This window comes from Macaca thibetana, chromosome 2, assembly GCF_024542745.1.
Source record: "Macaca thibetana thibetana isolate TM-01 chromosome 2, ASM2454274v1, whole genome shotgun sequence".
NCBI lineage: Eukaryota > Metazoa > Chordata > Mammalia > Primates > Cercopithecidae > Macaca > Macaca thibetana.
In genome coordinates, this window is record NC_065579.1 from 177,497,918 (window position 1) to 177,522,440 (window position 24,523).

The 24,523-nt window shown below is 35.5% G+C and overlaps 1 pseudogene; it reads right to left on the reverse strand.

The window, feature by feature from the left end:
• Positions 1-19,289: 19,289 nt before the first annotated feature.
• LOC126949036 (60S ribosomal protein L18a-like) lies at positions 19,290-19,803 on the reverse strand (annotated as a pseudogene).
• Positions 19,804-24,523: the final 4,720 nt, after the last annotated feature.

Consider the following 24,523-nt stretch of genomic DNA (forward strand, 5'->3'; position numbering starts at 1 on the left):
AATTTCTACAAATCGACAAGAAAACAAAAACTGAATAATAAAAATGGGGGATAGAATCTTAAACAAAAACATTACACAAAAGAATATACGAATGGCTATTCAACATTATAAACGGTACTTATGATTAGTTATCAGGGAAATGCCAAGCATGCCACATTGAGATAGGACTGTACATTCAGCATAATCGTTAAAATAATGGAGACAGATTCCAAGTGTTGGAGACGACATGGAGCAACTGAAAATCTCATACACTGCAGATAGGAGTAAAAATTGGTGTATCTATTTTGGAAATATATTTGGCATTATTCACTAAATCTATGTGTATGTATACACAATTAGCACAGATACACAACAAAAATGTGTCCTTATGTCGACCATCTTTCATATGTTAGAATGTTTATAGCAGCAATATTCTCTATCATAATGGAATTTAACAAATACCCATTTAAAATAGCGTGAATAAATAGACTGTGGTATATATCACTATGAAATATTGTACTGAGATGAAAATTAATGATTTATAACTAGTAACAGCAAAGTGAATCTCAGAAATAAAATATGGAATTACGAAGCAAAACAGTGAATATTCTAAAGGATTTAGAAATATTGACAAAAATGAAGTACAAGGTGAGTTCTTGTGGTGGTCTTGGGATTTCTTGATCTCTTAAATGATTTTTAGAATAATTTGCATTGCTAACCAAAGATCAGTGAGCTCTGCAGAGGCAAAGGAGCACTTTATTTTCTAAAAAAGCAATTTGCAGATTAAGGAGATGCAGCCCTGGGTGCAAAACAGAAGTGTACTCTGAAGAATCAAAGGAACGTCTGCCTTAATTAAACAAGGACAGTTGTCACTCAGGTTTTCAATCAGGTTCATTTCTGCAAACGAAAGATTCAAACTTGTTCAGTTCTGATGGGTCAAAATAGTCAAGCCTTGCTTGGGTGGTTTCCAAGCTCAAAACCAGAGGTCTCCGTCAGATGGTTCTTTCCAATGGCTGGTGGTGGGTTGGGGGTTCCCGCTGCAGACCCCAATTCTGTTCAGAATCTAGCCCCCTAGATTCTGTTCGTAGGGACTGTTCTAGTGCAGGGATGTAAAGCAGGATGCTTGTCAAGAGCTGCTTTTCCCAAGACCCCAGGATGTAACTGCTGTTTCTCACCCTGCTATGGCTGCCTGGTTCTGCTTTCAAATTTAGAGCATTTCTATTAGCCACAGGGAGTCTATCTCATCTGGAAAGGTTGAGGTCTTATTTTACTGTTTATTTCATAGCATACATTAAGGTTCACTCTTTGTGCTGTGAAGTCCTGTGGGTTTTGACAAATGCATAGGGTCATGTATCCACGATTACAATATTCTACAGAATTGTTTCACCACTGTAAGCGCCCTCCCCCCTGCACTCCTGAAATCACTGATCTATTTACAGTCACTACAATTTTGCCTTTTTCAGAATGTCAGATAATTGGAATCATACAATATATAGCCCTTTCAGATAGGGATCTTAAACTTAGCAATATAAAGTTAAGATTAATCTAGTATGTTGCATGGGTTGATAGCTAATTCTTTTTTATTGCTGAATAGTACAAGTCTGTTTATCAATTTACCTGTTGAAAGATATTTTTGTTGCTTACAGGTTTTGGTGGTTATGAATAAAGCTTCATTCAGTTGCAGGTTTTGGTGTGGACATAAATCTTCAAATGAGTTAGAGACTTACCCAGGAGTGCAATTGCTGGATCATATAAGATTATGTTTAAATTTATAAGAACCTCCAAACTGTCTTCCAATGTGGCTGTGCCATTTGCCTTTCACCAGCAATGAAGAACAGTTTCTGTTGCTTCTAATTCTCACCAGCAATTGATATTGTCACTTTTGGAGTTTTAGCTATTCAAATAGGTTTGTAGTGGTATACCATTGTTTTACTTTAAATTTCTCTAATGACAGATGATATTCAGCATCTTTTTATGTTGCTTATTTGGCACTTGTATAGCTTCTTTAATTAGATATTTATTCTGATCTTTTGTCCATTTTTAATTGGGTTGTTTTCTTATTGTTGATTTTTAAAAGTTCTTTGTTTATTTTGAATACAGTTTTTATTTTCAGGTACACAGTTTGCAAATATTTTCTACAAGTCTGTGTCTTGTTGTTTTATTCTCTTAATGATGCCTTTTCCAGTTTAAATATTTTTAATTTCAAAAAAGTCTAATTTACCAATTTTCAATTTCATAGATTATGCTTTCTGTGTTATGTCTACATAGTCATCACCAAACACAAGGCCACACAGATTTTCTCCTATGTATTCTCCTTGATGTTTTGTAGTTTTGCATTTAACTTTTAGGTAAGTGATACATATTAATTTAACTTTTGTGTTATATATGAGGTTCATTTTTTTCCATATCGACTTCCATTCTTCCCAGCATCATTTATTGAAAATACTATTGTTTCATCTGTATGCATTTTATACTTCAATGGATTTCCTAACAAGCAGTTCAAACCATAAGCAAATTGGAATTGATTTATTTACAGTTACAAATTTTTATTTAACAAAGTGCATCATACTCATCATGGAAAACGTTAATAGATGATGAACAGTAGATACTTATATTGCCCCAAACTGTCAAGGGATTAATATCTGTAATGTAAATGAAATTCTTACAAATTAGAAAAGTCAGCAGCTACAATAGAAAAATTGTCAAAAGTTATATGCAGAATACATAAAAGTGGGATCTCAAACTTTTCAGTGTAATAAGGGAAATAATCATTAAAACAGTCATGAAATATAACTTTACTAAGTCTGAAAAATAAAAAGGTTAGAGAATGCCGAATGTGTGGGGATATGGTGTGATAAATATTCCCTGGTACTGCAAGTTGCATCCCATTCTGAAGCAAACTCTGGCAAACTAAGTAAAATTGACTTTTGCCTATCCTCATTAGGACTTAACAGTTCTACTCCCAGGTATTATGCAATGGAAAGTCTAACACAGTCCTGTAAGTGGGCACATGTGAGAATGTTCACGGTTCCATTATTTGTAGTTTTAGTAAGTTAAAAGGCAACCTGCATAACCCTGAGTGGAAAAATGTACTGTTTTCGAGGCTTAGAGTATTATTCAGAGGTTTAAAATAACCGATTAAGTGTTACACTGATTGTACAGAAAGAAAGACATATAGGCTTTAAACAGCAAGAAAAAGAATCAGATGCATAACACATTATTATTTATGTAAGCTCAATTTTATGCTCAAACTACAACACATATTTTGTGAGAACACATACAAGCCAGAAGATACTTATTAAACTATTAGAGTCTTTGCTTATGTAGAGAAAGGAAGGACTGAGACTGGGATATGAGAAAAAAATAAAATAAATAACTACAAATAATAGGTAGGGGAAAGTAGAAAAAATGAGATTCTCTGGGAAGCAATGTATGAGTGTGTGCACACATATGTGTATGTGCATACAGGTATTTATGGAGTTGCAGAATCTTTTTTGGTGTTAATGCTAAATGTAAGCCTCTTCAGAACTTCAGATCAACTTTATGCTTTGAGATGTTCAACATAAATAAAATTGAGTACTTGAGGGCTGCAAAGACAAATACAATGGGAAAGGAAACCATGTCCTTTTGTTTAGTAGCTCTTTCACTACCATATGGCAACACTTTTTTATTAAGCCAAACTCTTTTTACAGAATATTTTCCAAAGCTATATTAGTCCTTAAGATGAAACCTGTTTGCTCAAGGATATATTTGCCCTTTCAAATCTATATCATTCAATAGCTATACAAGGATTGCCATCATTTTAACGTATCAATCTGCTTTTTATGTTTGGAGGAATATGTTAACACACTTAAAGGTTGCAGTGTAAAAGAGCATAGGTGTCTTAGTTGGATTTGAGTCAACATTTCAGCACCCCAATATTTACTAACTTCATGGAAGAACTAATAAGACTTAAACTTTCTCAGTCTGTTTTATTTTCTGTCAAATTCTGTGCAAATAAACGGGAAGACACATTTTAAGGTTGCAAACCACAATAAATGTTAATTCTTGCCCTTTGTCTTCAAATTGAATGGTCTGGTTACATTCATTCATTTATTTATTTAGAGACGGAGTTTCGTTCTTGTTGCCCAGGCTGGAGTGCCATGGCGCAATTTTGGCTTACCGCAACCTCTGCCGCCCAGGTTCAAGCAATTCTTCTGCCTCAGTCTCTAAAGTAGCTGGGATTACAGGTGCACGCCACCATGCCCGGCTAATTTTTTTTGTATTTTTTAGTAGAGACAGGGTTTCTCCAAGTTGCTTCGGCTGGTCTTGAACTCCCGACCTCAGGTGATTCACCTGCCTCAGCCTCCCAAAGTGCTGGGATTACAGGCGTGAGCCACCGTGCCTGGCCTACCATTATTTTTTTAAAAAATAATTAAATAAAGCTGTAGCTAACATTTTGTATATTCCAAGTTATCATGTGGTAAAAATTAAAATTCACATGAATATCTTAGTGGAAAACAGAAATTACAATGACTTTCTTAAGGTCAATTATAACTCATCTTTTGAATTAAACATTTTATTTTCCATGTTAGGTTTAAAGATACCATCTAAGCAAAAAATTTTATAGACTACAGTCTAGTAGACTAATGTTTCATACTTCAACATCTCAGGAAATTACACTGGTATCATATGTATAAATATCTTTAATATATTTTTGCAACTTAGGTGCAAGCAGTTTTTATCTAATGAACATATGGAAAAGTGATAAAAATAAATTATCTAATTTTTTACTGTTATTTGTAAGTAAGTTCCCAAAAAACTTGCAGGGAACATTTATCAGTTTTCAATTTATCAAATGTTAGCATAGACTACATTTATCATTATCATGTTTTTGGTAAAAACTCTTCGTTTATTCAAAAGATCTTTATTAGCAGATAAAAACTCTTCATTTTTGTAAGTTTTAGATTTCTAGAAAAATGAAACAACTCATACAGAGTTCCTATATGCCCCCCCCCTGCAGTTCTCCCCATTATAAACATCCTATATAATATTTCTTTTAAATAATTGATTTGTAACAAGTTATTTGTTACAAATAATAAACCAGTATTGATATATTAATAACATTAGCTAACATATATCATTTATTCAGATTGCCTTATTTAATGTTCTTTTTCTATTCCAGGATTTCATTCAGGTTACCATTCTGAATTTAGTTGTCATGTGTCCTTAGGCGCCTCTTGGCTATGACAATTTCTCAAACTTTCCTGGTTTTTAATAACCCTGACAGTTTTGAGAGTGGAGGCCAGGTATATTGTAACATGTCCTTCCATTGGAATTTATTTTATGTTTTTCTCGTGATTAGACTGGGGTTATTGGTTGGTAGGAGGAAGAGCACAGAGATATTTAATACATTGTCATTTTAATCACATCATCGATAGTACATACTATCAACACGATTTATCACCATCCACTGTCCATGTTAACCTTGACCAGGCGTTTGAAGTAGTGTTTGTCAGGTTTCTTTGCTCTGCAGTGACTCTATGTCGCCTCTCTCTGTACTGTACTTCCTCTGTGGAAGGAAGTTACTACGGACGACACACATGGAGTGGGGAGTCATGCTCACTCTCCATTAGAATGGGATCATTTTTATCTTTAAAACACTTATTAGAAACTTACAACACATAAAGTTTTTACGTGTGTTTCAGAAAAACAATATAAATTAGCATTTAAGGTGAAGTAAACAAGGGCCAAAGAAACAACAGTTCTTTTAAGTATTTTAATTTTATTTTGTCTTTACTTCAGTTTCTTGAATCACGTCTTCCTATTTCCATTTTCATCAACAACGTTCAGACTGGTCCTTAACCCAAGTTTTCTCAATTTTAGCAGTATGCATACTTTGAATATGCTATATAGTGGTTTATTGTTGGAGAATGCCCCGCACATCATAGGATGTTTATCAACATCCCTGATGTCTATCTGCTGGATGGCTGCAGCATGCCTCCTGTACTTTGCCCGAGCTGTGACAAACCAAATTTCCTTGAGACATTTCCATATGGACTAATGAGACATTTGGCAGAATCAACCCACTTGAGAACCACTGCTGTAAACTTTTACCCACCTTCTGAATTAGTGTCTGTTTCTTTAACTTATACATTTAATAAATCTATTCAGATGCCAATAAATATCCTAACTTAAACTTTTCCTATATTATTTATACTCTCCAGCTACTTGTCATGTTTGAAGATCTCTCTACACCCTAGAATGGAGAATTCTGCTCTGTGTCCTCATATCCTGAATGAAACATATTAAAACTAGCCTTCTGGTCTTTTACAAAACTTTCCCACCTGTTTTATTTTTCCTTTATAAAATACCCCAATTCGCAGGTTAACAAGTTATCATTATACCCCTCTCTCTCTACCTCCTAATTTCAAAATCACTTATTTTCATTCATTGAGGGATTTGGCACTTGACTGTCCACCTCATTCTCTGCCTAATCTGATGGAATGCCAGTAACACAGTTGTTGTGTCTCAACATAAACCAAACATGTAACAATTCCATGGTGTATATATATTCCATGATGTGTATGTACCATATTTTATTTAACTCACTGCTGATGGGCATTTAAGTTGATTTCATGTGTTTTCTATTGTAAATAGTGCTGCAATGAACATATGCTTGTATGTGTGTTTTTGGTAGAATGACTTATTTTCCTTTGGGTATACAACAATAATGAAATTGCTGGGGAGAGACAGTTCCATTTTAAGTTATTTGAGAAATCTCCAGACTGGTTTCCACAGTGGCTAAACTACTTTACATTCCTACCATCAGTGTATAAGTGTTTTGTTTTCTCTGGCAGTACCTGTGTTTTTTTTTTTATTTTTTTTTAAAAAATAATATCCATTGTGACTGGTGTGAGATGGTATCACACTGTGGTTTTGATTTACGTTTCCCAAAGGATCAGTGATATTGAACATTTGTAAAATATGTTTGTTGGCTGCATGTATTTCTTCTTTTGAAAAGTGTCTATTCATGTCCTTTCCCCATTTTCCAATGGGGTTTTTGCTTTTTGCTTGGTAATTTAAGTTCCTTATAGATTCAGAATATTAGACCATTGTCAGATTCATAGTTTGCAGTCATTTTTCCTATTCTGTAGGTTGTCTGTTTACTCTGTTGATTGTTTCTTTTACTGTGCAGAAGCCGTTAGTTTAATTAGGTTCCACTTGTTAAGTTTTGCTTTTGGTGCAATTGCTTTTGGGGTTTTTGTCATGAAATCTTTGCCAGGGCCAATGTCCAGAATGGAATTTGCTAGTTTTTCTTCAAGGTTTTTTTATTGTTTAGGTTTTAAATTCAAATATTTTATCTATCTTGAGTTGATTTTTACATATGGTGAAAGGTAAGTGTTCAGTTTTCTGCATATGGCTAACCAGTTATCACAGCACTGATTATTGAATAGGCGTTCATTTCCCCATTGTTTGCTATTGTTGGCTTTATGGGAGATCAGATGGTTGAAGGTGTGGAGCTTATTTCTGGGTTCTGTAACCTGTTCCATTGGTCTATGTTTCTGATTCTGTACCAGTACCATGCTGTTTTAGTTATTGTAGCCTTGTAGTGTATTTTGACATCAAATAGTGTGCTGACTTCAGCTTTGTTCTTTTTGCTCAGGATTGTTTTGGCTATTCAGGCTCTTTTTTGACTCTAAAGAATTTTAGAATTTTTTTCTAATTATTTGAAAAATGTCATTGGTAGTTTGATAGGAGTAGCATTGGATTTATATATTGCTTTGGACAGTATGGCCATTTTAACAACATTGATTCTACCTATCCGAGAGCATGGAGTGTTTTTCTATTTTTTTTGGTGTCATCTCTAATTTCTTTTAGTAGTGTTTTGTAATTCTCATTGTAGAGATCATTTCACCTCTCTGGTTAGCTATATTCCTAAGTATTTTTTGTGTGGCCATTGTGAATGAGATTGCATTCGTGATTTGGCTTTGAGGTTGGATATTATTGATGTATATAACTGCTACTGATTTTTGTACATTGATTTTGTCTCCTGAAACTTTGCTGAAGTTGTTTCAGATCTGTGAGCTACTGGGCAGAGACTATGGGGTTTTCTAGTTATAGAATCATATAGTCTGTGAAGCTAGATAGTTTGACTTCTTCTCTTTGTATTCGGATGCCTTTTATTTTATGGAATAGTATGCAGTCATAAGAAAGAACAAGATCATGTCCCTTGCAGCAACAAAGATGAAGCTGAAGGTCAATATCCTAAGTAGATTAAAACAGGAACAGAAAATCAAATGTTGCATGTTCTCTATTGTAAGTGGAATATAAACATTGAGTGCACATGGGCACAAAGAACAGAACAATAGACACCAGGGCCTACACAATGGTGGAGGGTGAGAGAAGGGTGAGGATTGAAAAAATACCTAGTAGGTATTATGCTGTTTACTTGGGTGACAAAATTATCTGCACATCAAAGCCCCCTTTAACAAACCTGCATGTGTATTCCTTGAACTACAAAATAAAAGTTAGAAAGTAAAAACAGAAAATGTAGTAACTGGATTTCTGACCGAGCGGGTGTTTTCTTGTATAACTACATCTATTTATTCAATCATTCTGTGAAATCTTCTCCCTTTATTTATTTAAACTTATCTCTTCCCACATCTTCATGCTTTAGTTCTTATCTCAAACTCTTTCAATGAACACTTTCAACAACAACATTCCCAATCTTTGTCCCTAGTTTTTACACTCCTTAATTTATTTACTACTATTCTGTTGGAGTAATATTTTAAGTTTGATTGGATTTTTACTACAGTAAAAGTCTTTTACTGCTTCCCAGTGCTTAAGAAGTGAGACCTAATATGACCATTCAAAAGCTTTTGTAATTTGATTATTGTGTAACTGTGAGTTCATCTTGTACATATGCTCTCCAACAAATAGAAACCTGGCACTGCAGTTTTATTTATCTATTGTTTTCGGAGCTGCTTTCCAATGGTTCTTTGCACTTTAATAATTCTGTTTTGTTGCATAAAACTCAACCTTCGGTAAACTATAACTGTAAATATTTATTTTTTATTTCTAACATTTGAATTTGTGGGTTGACTTGGCATCTCTACCCTAGGCTATACCTTTTTAAATCTAGGTCTGCTCTGCCTCTCTCCATCTTCTTTCAACCAATGGGCTAGCCAGAGTCATTCTTCTCATGGAAAGGGTAGAAGCTTATGACAGTGATAAAAATATATGATTTATCTTTTGCCATAAGGTATTGTTTTATCTTGTATTTTGTTAGTTAAATCAAGTTGCATGGTTATGCCCATGGTCACAGATTAGAGAACCACCTGCTGCCAAAGATGAGGCCATAGCAAGCATATACATTAGGGAGGGACGAAGAATCTGGTCAATGTTTCCATCTATCCCAGATTCTATGCACTTTTATACCTCAGTTTCTTTGCATTTGCTGTTTCATTTGCCTCAATAATGTTTCATTGCTACCTTTGCAGTCATCATTCAATATGCAGTTAAATAACATCTGTGAAACTACCCTTTTCAAGTAGACAATTTCTCCTCTTACTGTGCTACCATAGATAGCACTTTATACATTCTTCTTTGACAGATGTTTTATTAAATCATTTTAAATGTAGAAAACCTTTTCTTGTTCATGTACCTGACTCATTCACAGAGAAAACGGGATCCTTTAGTTTAGGGGCTAGATAGTCCCTTTGTTGAACCTATGATATATCCATCAAAAACTGCTGCAAGACTAGAAAAATTTAACTCCTTCTGTTTGAATGGATGGATTTCTGGTCAGATCTGTGAGATATCAAAATCATTATGGATAAGGAGGTAACAGGAAAAATAGGAACTATTTTGTATTTTTTCTACTGTAAGACCCAAATTAATCATATTATTCTGTATGACTTTTAAGGAAAGAAAAGGCCAAATATACAGAGATAGAGAATATACAAAGATGGATAATAAAACATTAGTCATCAGGGGTGGTGAGGAAATGGGGAGAGGAAGGTCAAAAGATACAAAGTAGCAGTCATAAAGAATGATCAAATCTAGAGATCTAATATACCACATGAAGACTATAGTGATACGATTTTATTTTATCAGGGATTTATTTTGTTGTTAAATACATAGATTTTAGCTGTTCTTGTCATACACACAAAATAGTAACTATGTGAGATGATAAATTATTTTAATTTGCTTCGCTATAGTGACTATTTTACTATTTCTATGTATTCTATAACATTGTGTTGTAAACTTCAGATATACACAGTAAAATTTATTTTTTAAAAAAGTGTGCATTAGCGGCTGTAAGCTTGTCTTGAAATTGATAGATCAATAAGAAGAGGGCACTTTGTCCAGATGCAAAAAGAGAGGTTTTGTAATTACGGAGGCTGTCCAGATAGAGATAGGCTGCTGAACAGAAACACATGTTAAAATACAGAGAGAGAGAATTGCTGAAGCTGACCTTGAAACTACATCCTGAAATTCATTACTTAATAAGATAATTCCAACTCTTCTTACTTATCTCTAAACTTTATTAAGGCTAAGATGGCCAGAAAACAATCACATGCATTTGACATTCAAAATAAAATGCAAAAACAAACAAACAAACTCAGAGAGAAGCTGTGAAACATTATGATATTTAGAAATTTTATTACACATTTGTTAAAACAGAGAACTGTACTTTATTGGTTTCCTTTGGGAAGACGATTTCATCTATGATACTGGAGATAAGAGATGAAAGTGAGATGTGGTGCAATTACATTTATCAGTGAGGTAATCAACCTGGCCTATAACTAAGGTGAGTAACTAGTTAGATTAATGGAAAAAAAAACTATTAAATTTGTATGCCATGTGCTTATGTACAGTGGGTTTTATTTTATTATTTTAAGACATAATTTAGTCTCATGCCTCAAAAACTCCACACTCACATGAAAGTGTTTTTTAAAAAAGTAACCAAGCTTCCAAAGAGCCTCATTAGCAGTACTGGCATTAAGGAGTACGTGAAATATTTTAAGGTTATTCATTATTTTTACATCATTTTATTCTATTGAATTTTCCGTGAAGGTAACAAAAATTTCTTTCTATTTTCAAGTTTTAGGTAATAAAACAACATTTGCATTAAATAAGAATTTGACTTGAATACTGAATCTGTGCCTATAACTAAATAGATTACAGTCAGGTTGTAAATCTATCAGTAAGTTAAATCAATAAGAACCATGAAATTACTGGATTTATGGTGGTAACTAATTTATAATGGTACACAGGTGAATTGTTGCTATAGTAAGGTATTATATTTACTTCACTATAGGATGAATATATTACAATTAGTTATTGATTTCAGCACACTTTCATACATTATTTTCTTTTGTTATAAATGAGACTTATTTTGATCTTCTTCTCTTCCCCAAACCTATATATTATATTCTTAATCTTCAATCTATTGTTCCCTAGACAAATTTTAGAATATAATGAACTATATGTAAAGCAAAGGTTTTTTTCCATAATAAAATGCTAAAAATTTGTAACTCATCAAAACTACCAAAAAAACCTCTTATTTTTTAAAGATAAGTAAAGAAATGATACAAATCAGAAGCATCTCATTAAACTTAATTCTGAGGTTAGACATATGCTATAATGGTTACTTTTATAATCATCTTTATGATTCCATTGGCAAAATTGTCTAATTCAATGAGAACTAACAGAACAGTCTAAGATGTTGCATATTTAAATGTAAATGGGAAACAAAAGAGGCACACTGTCTTAGTATGTTTGGACTATAACAAAGCACCATAAGCTGACTGCCTTATAAATAACAGAAATTTATTTCTCACAGTTCTGGCCGCTAGGAAGTCCAAGGTCAAGGATCCAGCAGATTTGGTGTCTAGGTGAGAGCCTGCTTCTTTGTTCATCACGGTCTATGTCTTTCCTCATGTGGTAGAAGGGGCAAGGCAGTTCTCTGGGGCCTCATTTGTATGGGCACTAATCTCATTCACGAAGTCTCCCCTCATATCACCTAAGCAACTCTCAAAGCACCACCTGCTAATGTCATCACATTGAGGATTAGGTTTCAAAACATATTTTATGGGGACATGAACATTTTGACCATAGAATATGGGGTGAATAAGACTATCACAGTGATAAATATTCTTGAAGTTTCATCAAACCTCACAGACAATTATTTTCCCACAAAATAAAAGACACTGCTTTAAATAAACTATGCAATTATATATATATATATATATAACTTCAAATTTATTGTGATTGAATAACTTGAAATGGAAAATGTCCTTGTAATAGAAAAAAAAAAGTTGGCTCTTACTTCTTGATACATGTGATTTCCATAATGATCTACTCTGGTTAGATCATTTTTACTCAACCTTTCTACAACTATACTTGCTATGCAGACTAGTTTTAGTTAGCCAAGACTTCACAAAGCATATCTTTGTCAAATTATGTGTAGTTCATTTGAGCATATTATATATATCTGATCAACTCATCAAAATCTAAAACAAGGTTTTTTGGTTATTGTTACTTTCAAATTTATGTTAATTAGTTTCCTTTTTACTTTTAATATTCTTATAAATATTTATATTTTAAAAATGTTTGCAACTGCTTTTTAAAAAATATGGTGTATATATATATATCTTAATCTTGATATTAATCAACATTCATAAGTGAATTAATAGAATTTCCTAAGACATATTGAAATATAATTTCCCGGTTGGGATGGTGGCTCGTGCCTGTAATCCCAGAATTTTGGGAGGCCAAGACAGGCGGATCACCTGAAGTCAGGAGTTTGAGACCAGCCGGGCCAACATGGTGAAACCCCATTTATATCAAAAATACAAAAATTAGTGGGGAATGGTGGTGCATACTTGTAATCCCAGCTACTCGGGAGGCTGAGGCAGGAGAATCTCTTGAACATGGCGGGTGGAGGTTGCAGTGAGTTGAGATCATGCCATTCCACTCCAGCCTGGGCGACAAGAGTGAAACTCTGTCAAAACAAAACAACAACAACAACAAAAACAACAAAAACCAGAAATATAATTTCCCAAGGAAGATACATTAATTTTCCAAGGAAGATACACATATATTCCTCGGGAAACCAGTAATACCTTCATAATAATTTAGAAGCCCATCATTGCAGGAATTCTTAAATTTTACCGAGCTAAGCATTGAGAATATGAGCAGATTTTGAGGTATTGACTCCAGTAAATCAAATAGTTTACAGTATTTCATTAATTAGGAGGTCATCTGATATAGCCCAATGCCTCTAAACAGGCCTGCATTCAAATAACACAGTTAATTATTCGTACTGCTTTTTTTAATCCTAGGATTTCTGCCAACACCTCAATTAGCTAGATCATGATGCCTCTGAGTGTAATAAGATATGCAGTTTCCTAGAATTACTTACTTCACTTAGTTTGCTCTCTGCCTCCATTATGGCCAATGTGAGGCCAAATTACCAGTTGAAATAAGACTTAATTCAGACCCATGATGATGGGCTGGATAAATACTTCAAATGCCTGCCTGATTATCCCAGAATCATCATCTTATAGGGTTCAGGCACAGGACTCAATGACTCTCCACCATTTTCACCACCCACCAAACTTAGAAGACTTTGTCCAGCCTGAGAGAGGGATCTGGGATGGATGGCTACGTGGTCTTGCTGACCATCAATATTACATGTTCTGTCTGTAAAAAATGTGTAGATGTATATTTCACAGGCTCAACCAGATGGAGATGCCACCACAGAGCACAGCAGAGTCATGTGACAATTAGTGACTGTTATAACGATCACATGTAGTCTTAAGCGTTTGCTTATTTAACATTTGAAAAGGTAGTCTAATTTTTTTGCTGGTATTTAGTATGTAAACTACTTTGTGTTTCATGTATTTATTCATACAGATAAAAAGAGAAACAAACCAGATTATGTAATGACTCTTACAACTTTTGACCATGTGTTGAGTCAGGCCCTATTCACTGTGTGCAACTAATTCTACCATTACAAGCCAAAAAAGCCTCTCATGGTGCTATGGTTTGCATATGGTTTGTCCCCACCAACACTCATGTAGAAATTTAGTTGCCAATCTAATGGTGTTGGAGGTGAGGCCTTTAAGAGGATTAGCTTGTTAAGATTGACGTCTTTCTCATGAGACTGGGTTAGTACTCTTGAGGCTTTTGTGAGAGAAGGTTGTTTTAAAGTGAGTTGGCCTCCTTTGCCCCTGTCTCTTTTGCAGGCACTCATTTGCTGCTCTTGCAAGTGCTGCCACCGATGTGATGCCATCTGCCGTATAACACAGCATGTGGTCCTTTCCAGAGGTGACTGCACAATCTTGAACGTACTAGTGTCCAGAACTGTAAGTTAGATAAACTTCTCATCTTTATAAACTACCCAGTCTCCGGTATTCTGCTATAGCAACAGAAAATGGGCTAAAATACACATTTATGCTTTGAAACCAAATAAGTAGAAAAGTACAATTATAATACATTCTTGGAATAAGAGAACTGGACATTTTGAACAGACCAAAAATTATTATATGGTATTTGAGTTGGCAGCTCAAACTTAAACTTGTTTTTGTTAAAAACAATAGTTGCAATTGTTGTTTAGAAATAATCCTACCTTAGAAAATAATTTAAGTCACATAGTTTTATAGATTAGCACCAAATTTAGACTTTAATTTTTTTGTGGTAATATGACTATTTAAAATCATCAGGAATATAATAAATTAGGAGTTTTGTACAATTAATTGTGGATTCAAAAGTGTATCCAAAGCTTATCTAATTTGTGGAAATACTAAAACTTATTAATCATTAATGGATCTTTTTTATATATTTACAGTTATATAAGCTTTGAAATTATGCAATATTTTCTTCTTTCATAGTACTTGTGACAGACATCATTGGTTAGATGACCTAAGAGTGAGCTGTTCCCAATACCTTCTTAATTGCCAATCTTGAAATATTAATAAAAGATAATAGATTAAATATATTTCCATCTGAGTTGCACCTAAGATTGGCCATAGCAGGCTAGATAAATTAAGAAGTCTGCTTGAGAGTTTATGGTTATTTTTCTCTCTTATTCATAAAAATAACATTTCTGGAGAAAAAGCCCTGTTTACTTCTGGTCACTGTTTACTGCTGCCTCTGAATGCCTTCATTAGTCATGATGGTAGGATCTGAAGTCTACTTGCAACCATCGAATGAAAACTTTGGAAACAAAGACAGAGAAAAACCTGGACTCCTGATGATATTTTTAATAGCTGAATGAATGCTCAGTAAAGCCTACCTCTGACTTTCTTTTCAAGTGAGAAAAAATACATCTCCTCCCACCTTGTTTAAATCTCTGTTACTTTTATCCACAAACATTGGTAATGCAAACACTGTTCTCAGGAACAATCAAAATTAAAACTCTCTCTGTAAGCATTTGGCTATTTGCTGAAACAGAATCGTGATTTTCACTGATTTCTAAGAAATGTAACTAGTTTGATTTCCATGAATCAATGTCTTCCTTGGGGATTTCAGTTTTATTGCAAATTTTCATATATATATAATGTATGTAATATATAAGTAATGGTCATTATTATATAGATAATAGCAAGTTAATACTAAAATATCAATATAAATTATATTCATTGAAAATACTATTTCTTTTTCTTACTAGTTTTATGGAATAAAATAGATATGTATTTCTCTTCTAGAGAAATTGATCAACATGAATATAAGCACTACTTTTTAGTTGCCCCTGGCATAATATGTAATTGCATTGGTTATATTAAAATACTGAGTCCATCCACAAATGCTTGATTTAGAGCTTATTGATCTAGTGCTTCTTCAAATATCATTATTTTCTTTGCCTATAGTGATGTACAAATTGTGTCTTTTTGAAAAGAATAATATTGTTTACGATACAGAAAACAGCCTCCTTTATTTCTGCCACTTGTCTGGATTAGGCTGGCTTTGTAGTAAAGCAAAGGATAAACCAGAAAAATCTGGGTTCTTAGTTTGAGCTCCCAAAACATTTTCACTTAAAATTTTTTTTTTTTTTTTTCAGACGGAGTCTCGCTCTGTCGCCCGGGCTGGAGTGCAGTGGCCGGATCTCAGCTCACTGCAAGCTCCGCCTCCCGGGTTTACACCATTCTCCTGCCTCAGCCTCCTGAGTAGCTGGGACTGCAGGCGCCCGCCACTGGGCCCGGCTAGTTTTTTGTATTTTTAGTAGAGACGGGGTTTCACCGTGTTAGCCAGGATGGTCTCGATTTCCTGACCTCATGATCCACCCGTCTCGGCCTCCCAAAGTGCTGGGATTACAGGCGTGAGCCACCGCGCCCGGCCTTCACTTAAAAATTTTAAAAGCATTTTGTATTTGTTTAGGACACATTGTTTTCTAAAGGCTTTTACCTATATTACCACATTGAGTGTAAGGAGAATTTCATGTTTGTTTGAAATATTAACTTTATTTTTCAGGTTAGGAAATTAGAATTCAGAAATGCCAAAAAATTGCTGAAGCTCATCTAATTAATAAATGACAGACCTAGACTTGAATTTAGAACTTTTGATTCCTAAGCTCTTTTGATCATTTCCAAAGCAAAAATGGTTTTATGAATAAATTATCTGTAGTGTTTCAAGATTTTCTTTTTGTTTTTGACTCTCAGCATTTTTACTGTGGCATATAGGTTTGTGGATCTCCTTATGTTTACCCTGTTTGAAGTTTTTCAAGCTTCCTATATGTGAACATAATGGTTTTTCACTAAATTTGGGGATTTCTCAGCCATTATTCTTTCGAGATTATTTTTGCTACTCTTTTCCTCATTCTGGTGGTCCCATTATGAGTTTGTTGTTGTGCTTAATTGTGTCCCACGTTACTCTGAGGCTCTCGTTTCTTTCTTGGGTTGCCAAATCTCTATTACTCTATCTTTAAATTTGCTTATTTTTTTCTTCTGTAAATTCAAATTTACTGAATAGCCCCCCTAGTACATTTTAAATTTTCATTGTTATCACTTCTGGTAGTCTTCTATAATTCTTACTCTTGATTGGTAGTCTTTATTGGATGCCACATTGTTCTCATATCTTTCTTTTCTTCATTAATCATGGTTTCCTTTAGTTCTCTGAACATGTTTATAATGGCTACTTTATAGTCTTTTCCTGATAAAATTGACATCTGGTCTTTTTCACAGGCAGTTTTGTTGACTGCATTTTTTTTTTTTTTTTTTTTTTTTCAGTGTACGGGTCTTTACATGTCTTAGAATTTTTTGTTGGGAGCTGGACATTTTAGATAGTACATTACAGCAACTCTGGGTACTGGTATCCCCCTCCTCCTCTGGGTTATTGATTTGCTTATCTATTTGTTTAGTGACTGAATGGATTATTTTAGTGAAATTCATCCTGACTTCTCCACCTCCCACCCCGGTGTTCAGCTTCTGCTGTTGTTTCTCAGGAAGATGCACACGGGAGCGACAGTGGCATTGGCAGGACTGAATTTTTCTCTGAACGTACAACGCCATTAAAGTCCACTAATTGCTGGCTGATTGCCACATTGCTTTTGACAATGTTCTTGGGCATAAATTGCTCTGCACACTAATTCATTTAATTCTGGTTCCTTTGAAGAGATAGTTTCTGAAGTCAGTGTTTGATTTTTGGTCTGACTCAAGGAGGACTCCTCTCAGATGTCATTACTTGGCTCTCTCCTACAACTTGCCTACCTACAGTTTAGCCTGTATTTTGAATCTCCTCAAAGTTGCCTTTTACCACAACTCCACAACCCTCTGTTTTTGTTGTTGTTTGTTTTTAGAAACAGGGTCTCACTCTTTTTCCCAGGTTGGTGTGCAGTGGTGCAATTATGGAAATTGATTTGAAATGTTGGGTTCAACCAATCCTCCAATCTTAGCTTCCTGAAGTGGTGGGATTACAGGTGTGAGCCACCATGACTGGCCTCCACTGTTCTTGAGAGTACCTTTAGGCTTGAACTTCTCCATTCTCTGTTGCAAATACAGTCACTTTTTTTTTTTTTTAATTTTCCTGGGGAGGAGCTTAAGAGCAGTCTGTTTTGTGTTCTGTCTCTCCCTACAGGTAAAAATGTCTGAGCTATAGCTCTGGAACTAGGGAACAATGGCAAGCTTCTCTCTGAGTGACACAGCTGCTGGAGCTTAGCAATGGGACTGGAACAAGAGCCCAGTTTCCCTTGTCTTGCCTCTCTGGCATGAAACAAGGAAGCCATGAGGCCAGCACAGGTGATACAGCCCCAGGATTTTCACCATACCACACACAAATAAATGAGACCCTCTGTTCTACACAAGTGTTCCACTTCACAATCCCACTTGCCTAGGACTTAGTCTTAGCAACAGATAGCTGGGGGCAGGATAAGGAATCCTGGCATCCAGCTCCTCCCAAAAGAAAGCCCTCTATCTGGGCACTGGGAAGACAGGAAACCTGTATTCTTGGTTGCAACAGTCTGAAGTGGGGTCTGGCTTACGGAGTTGGGAGAGGTGGGAGAGTGAATGCTCTTGGTTCAAATACCACGAATTCCTGCCTTTCTTTAAAATTTTCATGGATGTTATTAAATAGATACTGCTTCATTTGCTACTGCCCCTAAGACCATTTCCAGTTGCTTTAAGTAGTTGTAATGTTGTTGTTGTTGTAAGTTTCTTTACTTTCATTAGGGAGCAGATCAACCAACAGAACTCCTCACACTATTAAGCAAGAAGCTGGTTCCTTCTTTCTGTTTATTTGTATACAGGGCTAAAGTGAAATGAGAAATAATAATTTGATTAGAGGTTAAAAGAAAATCCCTCTAATGAACTAGAGTTTTGCATATATTTGTGGTGTGAATGATGTAATTTGTTAACTTAGATATACTTTTATGCTCTCAGTGCAAGTGAAAATACATAAAAATATAAATAGAGCTGGAATATCCGATTATAAATATAAGTATGCAAATTTCAACCTATTTGTGGAAATCGAAATATCCTGTAATATTTTTGACAAATAATGACTAAGGTAGAATAAATAAATTTAAAATAAAAATTTATCTTAAATGATAATATGTAAAACAAGTGCATTAGGTATAAATTAGATTTTTTTTCTCTAAACTTCTGCCAACTTTTTATCTTTAACTGTGATACCTATAATACTGAAGTACAATCACCAGAATAAATTATTTAAAGTCAGATTAAGAACTTAGGGGGGGAATGTGTGTGTATATATATCTTTTATATATAAAATATATATAAAATACATATAATATATTATATATATAATATATATATATTTTTTTTTCATGAGTCTATTTGGGGCAAACCCGGGCGAGGGCCCTTAATCTAGAAGATGCTGGGCCTCTTGGCGGTGAAGCGTGGCTTGTGCTGACGGCGCAGGACCCGGTGGGGCCGCAGGAACTTGATCTTGGAGTCTTGGAACTGCTTGACCGCCGGCCGGCGGCACTTGCTGGCTGCGATCTCCTCCATCTTCATGTTTGGATAGAGTGGGCCCGGGCGCCTTGTCTCGGTAGCACTGGGTGACAGCGCCCATGGTGGTCAGGTCCCGGTATTCCCGGTACATGTTGTGGGTGCCGCTCCGGGAGTCATAGCACAGCCAGATGCCGAAGTTCTTCACCCTCAGGAAGGACTTCTCAATCACCTGCCCACAGTAGACAATCTCCCCTGAAGACTTCTTCATCTTCTTTAACTGAGATACGAAGTACCAGAAGGGGGACTTGGCAACGATATGATTAAGCGCAAAGATTCGCATGCGGTAGAGGGTCGGTGTGTGGCATTTGGGGGCAGGCAGGCAGCGACCCACCACCTCGTACTCTCGTAGTGTGCCCGAGGCCTTCATGGCTTCTCTCCGCGCTCCCCGCCGCCCGCAAAAGGGAAAAATGTGTTTTTACACAGATGTTAAATCTATTCTGTTAAATGTCGAGAGTCTCCTCTTTTGAATAAAAAGAAAAACCCAAAAACTGAGTAATTTCTAAAAAAAAATTCAAGAGAACTATAAGATCTGATTGTCTTACAATTTTCTAGTTATAAATTTATTCTAATCAGTGTCTTAGCCATATTTTATTTATTTTATTATTATTTATTATTATTATTATTATTTTGAGACAGAGTCTCGCACTGTCGCCCAGGCTGGAGTGCAGTGGCGCAATCTCCGTTCTTTGCAACCTCTGCCTGCCAGGTTCAGGAGATTCTTGTGCCTGGGCCTACCGGGTAGCTGGGACTATAGGCATGCGCCACCATGGCCCCCTAATTTTTGTATTTTCAGTAGAGAGGGGGTTTCACCGTGTTGACCAGGCTTGTCTCCAACTCCTGATCTCAAGTGATCTGCCTGCCTCCGCCTCCTGAAGTGCTGGGATTATAGGCGTGAGCCACCGTGCCCGGCCAGCCATATTTAGACAGCTAACATAAACATGTAATACACAATTCTACTCGTAAAGTGAAAAAGTAATTTTTCTATTCTAATTTTCATTTGAAAACCAAATGACTACTGCATAAGAAATTCGTATTCAAAATAAGTGAACATATAGATTTTGCAGTTTATAAGGCATCTTATTTATATAATCTCATTTAAGTTTACCAATATTACCTAAGTGACATTATTATGAAAGTCTTAAAAAAATGTCGCTCCCCACGAGATGCTTACTATTCATTCATACAACTAACATATAACTGAGCAAGTTTTTCTCAAAAAAGTAGAAGGCTAGGATTCTAGAAAAATAATTAAAACATTACATTATTTAAATATTTAAATATTTTAATTATTTAATTATTAAAATATATTATTTTAATCAATAATTAAAATGATTATAATTAAAATAATACATTTCCCCCTTAAAAGGAGCTATTAGCATATAGCTAATACATATTGCTATTAGCAAACTGGAAGGGATAGATATATATGAAAAATGTTTTATATATACATGTACAAGTATCAAATAATTTTATTTTAAATGTGTGTGCGTGTACACACATGCAAGTACCAAATAGTTTTCCAATTTACATTCTATCTTCTAAGTAATGCACCAACATGTTGCTTTATTGCTAAGAAATGGAAAAAAATACATGACAGTTAAGATAAAAATACAAACTACACGGAATTTAAACAGATATTTTCCCATTTTAGTCCTAAACAATTGTCAATACACAGTCAACGATAAGTCAGCATGAACCAAATGTGTTTGACAGCTAATAACAGATTTTATTTTCAACTTCTCTAATATTAAAACCTAATTTTTCATTCAAAATCAATAAACACATTAAGAATATTTCATTTTGAAACCCAATAGAAGTATGATGTCAGTCATACTTGGTGAGACTGTATTAAATTAGCAGTTTTTTTAAAACTTGATAAAATCATTTTCCATAGTTACAACTTTTAAGAGAAGAAAAGCTATAGTAGATCATTTGAGAATCTAAGAGAGCAGAATGAGTTTAAGTCAATGTCTAATGGTCTATGGTAGGTATGTAAAAAATAAAATACATAAATTGAAAACGAATTCACTGTACAAGTACTTATGGAGTATCTATTATGTGTCACATACTAGTCTAAAATGCATTTATTTATTAATTACTCTCATTTTCATATACTTTGGAAATTTTATGAATTCTGTGTTATAGTTTGGTCTAATGAGGTTTTTGAGTTCAAGCAATATTTGACTTCTAATCCTGTATTCCTCCTTTGCTACATCAACTTCTGCATTAATGATAGCACTGTCATCCTGAGGTCTAATATAGGTTGAATTCTGGAAGAAAATAATGCATTAAACAATGGGGAGAGTCCTTTCCTCTTTAGCTTCAGGAAAGATAAATTTCTAACATTTGAATATTAAAAGCTGTTTCCATAAGCTAGACATTGCTATAATAGTAACTTTAAAATAAACACCACTCGTCCTATGCTGTGGGTCATAGTTACGTCCCATCTTAAAGAACATGTTATGTAACTTTCCTAAAGTCATACGGCTAATGAGTGATGGAGCCTAGAGTCCCTGCACTGCACAGCCTGTGACCTAAGACAAAGATGTTTTTTTCTTTTTCTTTCTTTTTTTTTTTTTTGAGACGGAGTCTCGCTCTGTCTCCCAGGCTGGAGTGCAGTGGCGCCGTCTCAGCTCACTGCAAGCTCCGCCTCCCGGGTTCACACCATTCTCCTGCCTCAGCCTCCTGAGTAGCTGGGACTACAGGCGCCCGCCACCTCGCCCGGGTAATTTTTTATATTGTTAGTAGAGACGGGGTTTCACCGTGTTAGCCAGGATGGTCTCGATCTCCTAACCTCGTGATCTGCCCTCCTCGGCCTCCCAAAGTGCTGGGATTACAGGCATGAGCCACCATGCCTGGCCAGACAAAGATATTTCTATGATCCTGGGGTAAATTCCTTGCTTATAACTTTGGAACTCAAACAAATCTTTTCATAAGTCAACTTTCCATTTGTATTTGTTAGTGAAACAAACAAAGGAGAAGAACTTTTATCATTTCACCAACTGCAGCCTAACTCCTATATAATTTCTGAATGAGGGGGTAAATATTGTAGAGTATGTATTCATGAAATGTGACATGGAACTCATGGTTATTTCTTGAATTGTGTCAGTGTTGGCACAAGTGGATTTTTGGACTTTATTATTCGTGTTGGCTACCTATAATAATAAACTGTAATCCTTTCTTATTATTTTCACATCTTTAACCTTAGTCTAAACTACTATCATTTTTTTGCCTGTATTCATATTGTAACAGCCTCCTACTTCTTCTTCCTACTTCCTCCCAGTTTGCTTTTAGACGATATGCAAACTATTTCTAAACTAATCCTGTCAAGGAAGATGTTGTCATTCCTGCTCAAAACTCCACAGTGAGTTTGCATGTCACTTAGGGTAAAAGTGGCCCCCTCCTCTCTACCGTGTTCCTCTTCTGCTGTCCTCCTCCTGGTTGACCTCCTTACTGTTCTTTCATACATGCCAAACATGATCACACTGTAGGACATTTGCTCTTTGCCCTTTGAACTGCCTGGGATGTGCTTCTCCCCAATATCCACATATCTCAATTCCCTCTTTTCCTTCAGGTTTTAAAATATCCCTTCAGCGATGCCTTCTCTGGCCATCTCTACCTGAATAGAGTTTCCATCTCTCTTCCTGTTTCACTTTTTATTCTTAGAAAACATCAATGTCTGGTACACTATATACTTCTTACGTATCTTACTTCCTGTCAACTGAAGAATAATGAGGTCCATAAATTGGGAAAGGAGAGCTTTATTTCCCAAAAAGGGTTGCAGCCTGCAGGGTGGCCATCAGTCCAGAAGCCATAAACAGGCACTTCTAGGGTGGGAAGAATAATATAGGAATTTATGCTGAACACAGAAGGTGAATATATACACATACACACACACACACGTATATATATTTAATAAGCTATAAGAAGAGTTACAAATATTTGTGAGAGGTGAAACATGTGCATTTGCAGATGATCTTCATGCTTTCCCAAGGGTCCTTGTTCAAAAAGTGGCAGTGTTAGCATGATTCAGGAGTGGAGTTTTCTGCCCCTTGACATCTTGAAGCTGAGGACATGAAAAGCCTCACTGCACATCCTCCATATATTGGCCAGAACCACTCCATGCTTGGTGGTCTGTTAACAGGAAGGAATGCTGGTTGGTTGTTTTATCACAATCACCAAAGGGAGGAGCAGTCACAAAGATGGTTCAAATCAGTGGTGGAGGAAGTCTTTCCAAAGGGTTAGTTTCTGTCTAACCCTTTAGGAAAAAATTAAGTCTAATGGTGGTTAGCAGGGGAGGAGGTATAAAGAGGCATGTCCAGCGTCCCATCTGGTCATGGCCAGGAACTCAGTTTACAAGGTTTGTCTAACAGGGGGTCCATTATTTTGGTTGGCAGCTTAGGATTTTATTTTTATTTCTCATTTCTTATACATAATATGTTTTTTTCTTATGGTGGCTGGAGACTAGACATGGAAAACAAAAATAGTCATATAGAAATAACTCAATAAATATTTATTTATTGAGTGATCTAAAGAATGAACCATTGGCTGGGAATGGTGGCTCACGCCTGTAATCCCAGCACTTTGGGAGGCCGAGGTGTGTGGATCACCTGAGGTCAGGAGTTCGAGACCAGCCTGGCCAACATGGTGAAACCCTGTCTCTACTAAAAATACAAAATTTAGCCGAGTGTGGTGGCCGGCGCTTGTAATCCCAGCTGTAATCCCAGCTACTCCAGAAGCTGAGGCAGGAGAATCGCTTGAACCCAGGAGGCAGAGGTTGCAGTGAGCTGAGATCACACCATTGCACTCCAGCCTGAGGGACAAGAGTGAGACTTTGTCTCAAAAAAAAAAAAAAAAAAAAAAAGAATGAACCATGAATCATTAGATGGACAAAACACTGAACTGAGCTGACATACTCTAAGACAAAATATTTCAAATCAATTTGAAAATGCCAGTTTTACCCATTCAGGCAAAAAATCAGATTAATCATTTAATTTTATTATTTAAAGTATTTTTTAACACTTTCTTGTAATTGTTGAATATCATACTGCTGCTGAAGTTGATATGGACCAGGGGAACACATAGGA